At 43.9% G+C, this 7,500-nt stretch overlaps 1 protein-coding gene across 1 annotated transcript in view; it reads right to left on the bottom strand.

Moving 5' to 3' along the window:
• LOC134434954 (formin-like) overlaps positions 1–7,500 on the bottom strand; it is a 197,962-nt gene that overhangs the window by 160,707 nt on the left and 29,755 nt on the right. The gene's annotated exons all lie outside the window — the stretch shown is intronic.

Genomic DNA, 7,500 nt, shown 5'->3' with positions numbered 1-7,500 from the left:
CCATACAACCACACCAACAGTCACATACTACTATACTATATACACAACCGGGAGGGACCTTACAGGGTAATTAAGAAAGGTTGTTCAGTCAGTGCCATGATGGCAGATGGGACAAAGTCACAAACATCAGGGCGGCGCAACGACAGCCAGTGCTACTATTGTATGGATATTGTTTTTGTTTGTTTTGATTTTTTTGGGACAATCTATGACGCATATTCATTGCAGCATATCAACCACCAATTAGGCCTATTACAGTTTTTTTCAATTTGCCAACAAGCTTTTGTCCAAACCTCAGTGACATTTGCAAAACTCTTAATACAGTTAGCACACCAAGGGCTTTCCATTGCCATACAGTTGACACATTACATGCCTTTTTCACACAATTAGCAGTCAATGAATGCATTTCTTTGTGTATATTTAACAGTGTATGCTTTTGAGAAGAAAATGAACTGTTTGGCCAATTGTGCTTGGTAGGTGGTAGTCTGTGTTAAGAGTTTAGAAAAAGTATCCAAAGTATGGGTAAGCGCTTGTTAGCAATTGAAAAAAACTGTAATTAATTCATGGGCATTAGATTCCGTTGTGCTACCTGACGTCTGAGCCCAAAAGACGTTGTCTTTGACCCACGGACAGGCAGGGCACGCACACACACGCACGCACACACACATACACACACACACACACACACACACATGCACACACACACACACACACACACACACACAGACACACACACACACACACACATGCACACACACACACACACACACACACACAGACACACACACACACACACACACACAGACACACACACACACACACACACACACACACACACACACACACACACACACACACACACACACACACACACACACACACACACACACACATTCAGCCAATATGAATTTGTGCAAACACAGAAACAAAACAGCAGGTGTCACATGCAAGAAGCAATCAGTCATCTCAATTCAGCGGGGCACTGAAACCAAATACCCAGGAACTCAATCTGTGTGGTTCGGGATGAGGGAGGAAGCTATTTATAATCAGCATCAGCCCTCTCCATATTCGCTTCCCCGCTCCTCTCCTCCCATTTAAGCCCTCTATCCTCCTCTCATCTTTTCCCCCTCCTTTCTGTTCATCTCTCGTTTCCTCCCATTCCTCTTTTCTACAGTATTCTACTGTCTTCCCCTCTATTCTCATCTCCTCTATCCTTCTCTCCTCTTTTCCTCTTCTTTCTGCTCATCTCTCATTCCCTCTCTTTCCTCTCCTTCTCATTTAGGTCCTCTATCTTCCTCTCCTTTTTCCCTCTCTTTGCTGCTCGTCTCTTGTTTCATCCCTTTCCTCTCCTCTTCTCCTCTTTCGCAACTTCCCTCTCCCTATTCCTCCATCCTCTATTTTCCTACTCGCTGACCCTCCTCAATCTCCTTTCACTGTTTTTCTTGTCTTATTCCCCCTCATCGTCGCTACCCGCCTCTTTCTCTCTCTCCCCCCTGCCTTCTCTTCTGCTTTCCTCTATCCTACTCTCCTTGTTTCCTCTCCCGCCCTCTCTCTTTTATTCCTTCTCTTTTCTCCACTCAAAACCTCTTCTTCTCTGCCATCCTCTCCTCTGTTCTGCCATTTCCCCTCACGCTTCCTTCTCCTTGCCCTCATCCTTCTCATCTCCTCTCCTTTCATCTCATCATCCTCCTCTCTTCTATTCCTTCGTTGCCCTCTGTCTGCCCTCCACTCCTGTCATCCCATCTTCTCCTCCCCCCCTCTTCATCACTTCTCTTCCCGTCTCATATCATCCCTCTCCTCCCATCTCTACGTCTCGATCCTCCTCTTTCTCTTATTTTCCCTTTTGCCCTCTTTCTGCTCTACTCTCCTTTTCTTCTATCATCTTCTCTCTCTTCATTTCTTCCAGTCTGGCTATCTCCCCTCTTAATCACCCCCATCACTCTTCCATTTCCCTGTTTCATATTTTCCCTCTCTCTCTTCTCCATCCTCCTCGCTTCTCTTCCTCTTTTGTCCTATTTCTGCTCACCTCTTTCCTTCTATCCTCTCCTCTTTTCCTGTCGTCCAGTCTCTCACCATCCCCTCTTCATCCCATCTCTTCCCATCTCATACCCCCATCCCCTCTTCATCCCATCTCTTCCCCTCTCCTCATGACCTGTTCTCTGACTTCAGCATAAAGCACTACATGGATGCTGACCTCATCACCATTAGGACTCTTCAAACCAGAGCCAGCACACTGCAATATGGATCTATACTACATACAGTATGTGCACAGGGCGGACCTCAATCTCATCAATTCATTACTTACAATCAAGGCAAGGCAAGTTTATTTATTGTATTTCATACACAGGTGCCATTCAATGAGGTTTACAAAAATGAAAGTAAAAAGAAAGGAAACAAGAAAGATTTTAGAGTCAAAGAAAATTTAAACATTAAGATAAAACATTAAGTAATTATAATATCATCATGGGCCACGGCTGCTCTGCTTATACACCACTCTCTCACTCCCATGAAAATTAGGTTGAAGAGAAAACAAACAAACAAAAGCAACAGTAAAATGTGCATAGTAGGCCTAAATGTGGCAGTTGAAACTGACGTTGTCATGGTGACAAGAAGAAAGGAAGAAACTGGCCATAGTCTCAGGGGCCTGGAAAGAGGTCATCGAGATATAGAGTATGGCTTTAACACAACAGGTTTACAGCGCAGCAAGCTCTCTCGTCGGTACTGTGTAGAATAAAATTCAAAGACAAACACAGTCAATGGATAAATCCAGACTTGAGTTTGGAAGCAAGGCTTGAACGCTACAGTATGGTTTATGTATAGAGCGTGCATGATTATTTAATACACCTTGTGCCTCTTTGGTAAGTGTAGCAGTGAGAGACGGAGCTCTTATGGTCACATGGTTTGTATGCATCACATGACATCGCCTTCCAACACACACACCACTTCCCTATGCTCAGGATGACATAGCTGAACTGCCAACACTCATAATACACAGACATGATTATTGCACACGCATACTACACAAACATTATTGCACACACATGCATACATGCACGGACACACACGTACACTCTCACAAACACGCAGGCACACACATCCCCTCAAAAACACACACATCCCCTCACAGACAGACAGACAGACAGACGCAATCACGCACGCACGCACGCCCGCGCACACACAAACACACACACACACACACACACACACACACACACACACACACACACACACACACACACACACACACACACACACACACACACACACACACACACACACACACACACACACACACACACACACCATGCAAGAGGGGAGTTGTGAAGGGTGCAGCAGAAGAGACACTGTATGTGTGCTGGCAGACTACAAATTGAGACATCATAAGAAGCAGGCAGTAAGATAGCAACAAGACACGGGATGGGGAGAAGGGGAGAGAGAGAGAGAGAGAGAGAGAGAGAGAGAGAGAGAGAGAGAGAGAGAGAGAGAGAGAGAGAGAGAGAGAGAATGTGTGTTTGTGTGTGTGTGTGTGTGTGTGTGTGTGTGTGTGTGTGTGTATGTGTGTGTGTGTGTGTGTGTGTGTGTGTGTGTGTGTGTGTGTGTGTGTGTGTGTGTGTGTGTGTGTGTGTGTGTGTGTGCATATGTGTGTTCGTGTGCTCGTGCTCTCCACAGTCAGAGCAGGGTAATTATGCTTCATCATGATAATGTGTTTCCCCGGGATGAACCGGCCAGGCAGGCAGGCAGGAGCTGAATCTGCTGACTACTGGAGGCCTGGCAGGGCTGGCTGGGCTGGGCTGGGGTGAGTTTCTCAAAAGGGAAGTTGTTAGCCTGTTAGCAACTTCAGTAGTTGCCAATGGGAAAATGCATTGAAAGCAACAAAGTAGCTAATGTAGTAACCAATTTTGGTTTAGAGAAATCCACCCCTGGGCTGGTTGCTGGGAGGCATCCAAGAGTGAAGTTGCTCCGTCCGGGCACAATTTATTCTACACTTTCAATTTCTCCCTCCTTTTCTCCATCAGTCATTCTTTCTTTCATTATTTCCTCCCTCCCTCTCTCCACTGCCTCCTCTGCTCCCTCTTTAAAACTCTAACCTTTTCATTAATGAACTGCACAGTGCAGCCAATACCCAGATGTTACAAAGACACCATGAGCAAATGAAATAGCAGTGAAAGTGAAAGTGCAGTGAAATCAGTGGTGTAGTGGGGATTTTTAAAGTGGGGGTACGCGATTTTTAACGTCATCAGATGTCAAACCCCCCAATTGTCCTTAATCTACCGTCATTGCTTCTCTGTTTTCATCTGTTTGGTCAATCACCTGCAATACTGCTCTGTGGTCATTCCTTTTTGTATTCAAACATGGGCAGAAGATTTTTTTTAAATCTCACTTCAGGAGAAGTGGGTGGACTGCGTACCCCCGCGTACCATGCCATTATACCCCTGAGTGAAATGCCTAAATAAAGTGAATAAAGCGATGGACATTGCTGTCTGCAGGGGAGGAGTGATGTAGCCATGGAGATACATGTAGGGATGATTGAGTACATTACATTCAGCAGATGCTTTTATCCAAAACAGTGATTCTCAAAGTGTGGTCCGGGGACCACTAGTGGTCCGCGACAGAGCTCAGGTGGTCCGCGAGGGGATTTCTACTTTTTTTTACTCAAGACAAGCTAGCAGTAGACAATATTTGTCTCATTTCACCACAATAAATCAGGCTTGTAAATGTGAATAAGTAGTAAGTGGTCTGCATCAAAATTAGCACCAGTCAACTGTCAATTCAGTTGACTGGTGGTCCCTGAACATTTTTGGGGGGACAAAGTGGTCCTCGATCTGAAAAAGTTTGAGAAACACTGATCCAAAGTGACGTACAAAGGACACTTACATACAGTGCAGTTGTGGTGGAGTTGTGCTCTCTGTCTCTGTCTGTGTCTCTCTGTGTGTCTCTGTCTGTCTCTCTTTCTCTGCCTCTCTCTCTTTCTCTGCCTCTCTCCTGCTCTCGCTCTCTCTCTGTTAATGAATTGCACAGTCCAACCATGTCTCTGTCTCTGTTTCTGTCTCTGTCTCTCTCTCTCTCTCTCTCTCTCTCTCTCTCTCTGTCTCTGTCTCTGTCTCTCTCTCTCTCTCTCTCTCTCTCTCTGTTAATGAATTGCACTGTCCAACCATTCTCCACATGTCAACTCCTTCAATGGGTCATTAATGTTTTGCCTGTGCTGTGTATGAACAGTAAGATCCTCAGACTGACATTTACTTCGGTGGTTAGCCACTGCACTACCCTCATCGTACTGAAGGGTAAAATGTGACGCTACTTCTACTGAGCATATTTTGGAAGACATGGCAAGCCATTCTGCAGTGCTGCTGCAAACTGTTGCTGCATTGCAGTGCTGTTACTCCTCCTCAACCATCCATCCATATAGTACGTGTAGTATCTGCTGTTCTGTAAATGTGATGAATCACTTTCATTAAACTGTGTTGCTAAAACTATCCACATAAGCTGTTCTGCACCTGGCTTGGCACTGGCAGACCAGTCTTCTGTCTGAACAGTGAAGACCTATAAGCTCTGCCAACAAGTTATGAATTATGTTGTGTAAGAAATGGTAAACAGTACATTTTATAGTGCTGAATCAACGACGACAAAAGTGTTACATCTGACTCTCCGTGTTGCATTAATCCTACACATTTTTTTTCTGTTTGTTTTGTACTGGCTATTACCAGAAGGCAATTCTAGGGTAAGACGGTGCCCCAAGCGAAAATTCAAAAGAATGAAAATTCACAACAGGACGCCACTACTGTAGTTTAAAGTCTTTAGTTGACAGGCACCATCTGTAGGCATGAGGGCCTAGCCTGGTGACAAGATGCGCCTCTTATTCATCTATTTTGAAGATGTGGGACAGCAGGAGAGGATCAGGTATGGTTAGTGTAAGATTGAATGCCTATGACTGTAAACAGTGTGCTGATTTAACACTTAAGAGTGCAGGACCAACTACAAACGTGTTACATCTGACTCTCCATGTTGCATTTATCCTACATACATGTATTTTTTCTATTTGTTTGTACCAACGGTAGGCTATTACTAAGATGTTGGGCGGCAGGAGAGGATAGGGTATGGTTAGTGTACGCTTGAATACCTACTCCTGTAAACCTGTCCCCGCATTTTTCCTCCCTTCTGTGCTGGGCCAGAGTCCAGCCGTGGCTTAAAGGGGGCTTAGCCAAAGCCCACAGCAGATGTAAACAGGCATCAACAGGGCAGCCGAGCCGCGGCACATGACTCCAACCGACGTCCTGAGGTGAATACGGGGTGAGATACTGCCCCCATGTGGTAAGCAACAGGTGGTTTTGTAATACACACACATCCAAAATCTACAGCCTGTACAAACCAGTATCTGGATTTGCTTTCTTAAAGAGTTGTTCACTGGATTTTTCACCATTCACCTTTTCATACAATGCATGCTAAGTACTTTTACATGGCCTCAGGGAAACTGCAGTTGTAGTCACTTGTGGAATAAGTATTCACTGGTTAGTGTTGCCAACAGAGGTTTTACAGTATTTCTCAATTGGTTTTGTACATTTCTCGAATCTCTCTCGCAATTGGAAAAACATAATATTCATTCTCAAAACAGCTTTAACAAATGGCAAAACTCGGTGGATAACCTGCAAAACCAAGTCTCTTGCTCAAAACCCTTATTTGTCATTCAAAACCCAAGTTTTTGTGTCAGTGAACGTATCAGCGCCAGCAGAATGGTTAGTCATTGTGTCATAGTGTATGGACAAGCTAGTCGAATCAATGTCTCATGTTGTCAATTGAATAGTACACTCTTGAGGATCTTTTCTGAAGCGAAATGTTGTTTAGATTGGATGGGAAACGTTGTAAATTCAGTTTTATGTTACATTGATCAGATAAGAATGAGATAGTTTCATGCATTCAGTGACAAAGCTTTTGGAGTGATATGACAAAAGCAATTGATAAGGTACGAAATCACTGAGAATTGTACACAGCCATGGCATGGTTGACGAGAGCATTTGCTATATGCCGAAAACAATGAGAAACTGATTTGACCATGTGCACAGGTAACACCAGGAAGTCACAATTGAACAAAGACTTTTGAGAATCATTATTCTGTTGTGAGAAATGTACAAAACCAATTGAGAAAAACTGTAATAGTATGCCTCTTCCTTTAGGAAAATGTTAACATCTGTGTATCTGTTTACTTGAGGGGAAATATTTCGCTCATCTAAATAATTCTAAGCATACACTGAAAATCAAGGTCCATCAGGACCATGTACTGTAAAGGTAACCATAAGGGATCATATTCTTTGAGTGTGTCATTGTCATTGATACAGTGATGCAATGACCCTACTCGCCAACTTTGGAGTGATATGAAGGACACATAAAAGTCATTGCCATTAACAGTGGTAATTATGCTACAATATTTCAAAACAGAACGTGTTATGGCCCATTCAAAGTCAATGGGATGTTCATCCTCACTCTGGAGCACAGTTTAATACTCTCAAG

Source organism: Engraulis encrasicolus, chromosome 19, assembly GCF_034702125.1.
Source record: "Engraulis encrasicolus isolate BLACKSEA-1 chromosome 19, IST_EnEncr_1.0, whole genome shotgun sequence".
In the NCBI taxonomy this organism is placed as follows: Eukaryota; Metazoa; Chordata; class Actinopteri; order Clupeiformes; family Engraulidae; genus Engraulis; species Engraulis encrasicolus.
The sequence above is the reverse complement of the archived record's forward strand: the minus strand, read 5'-3'. Positions and strand labels throughout refer to the sequence as shown.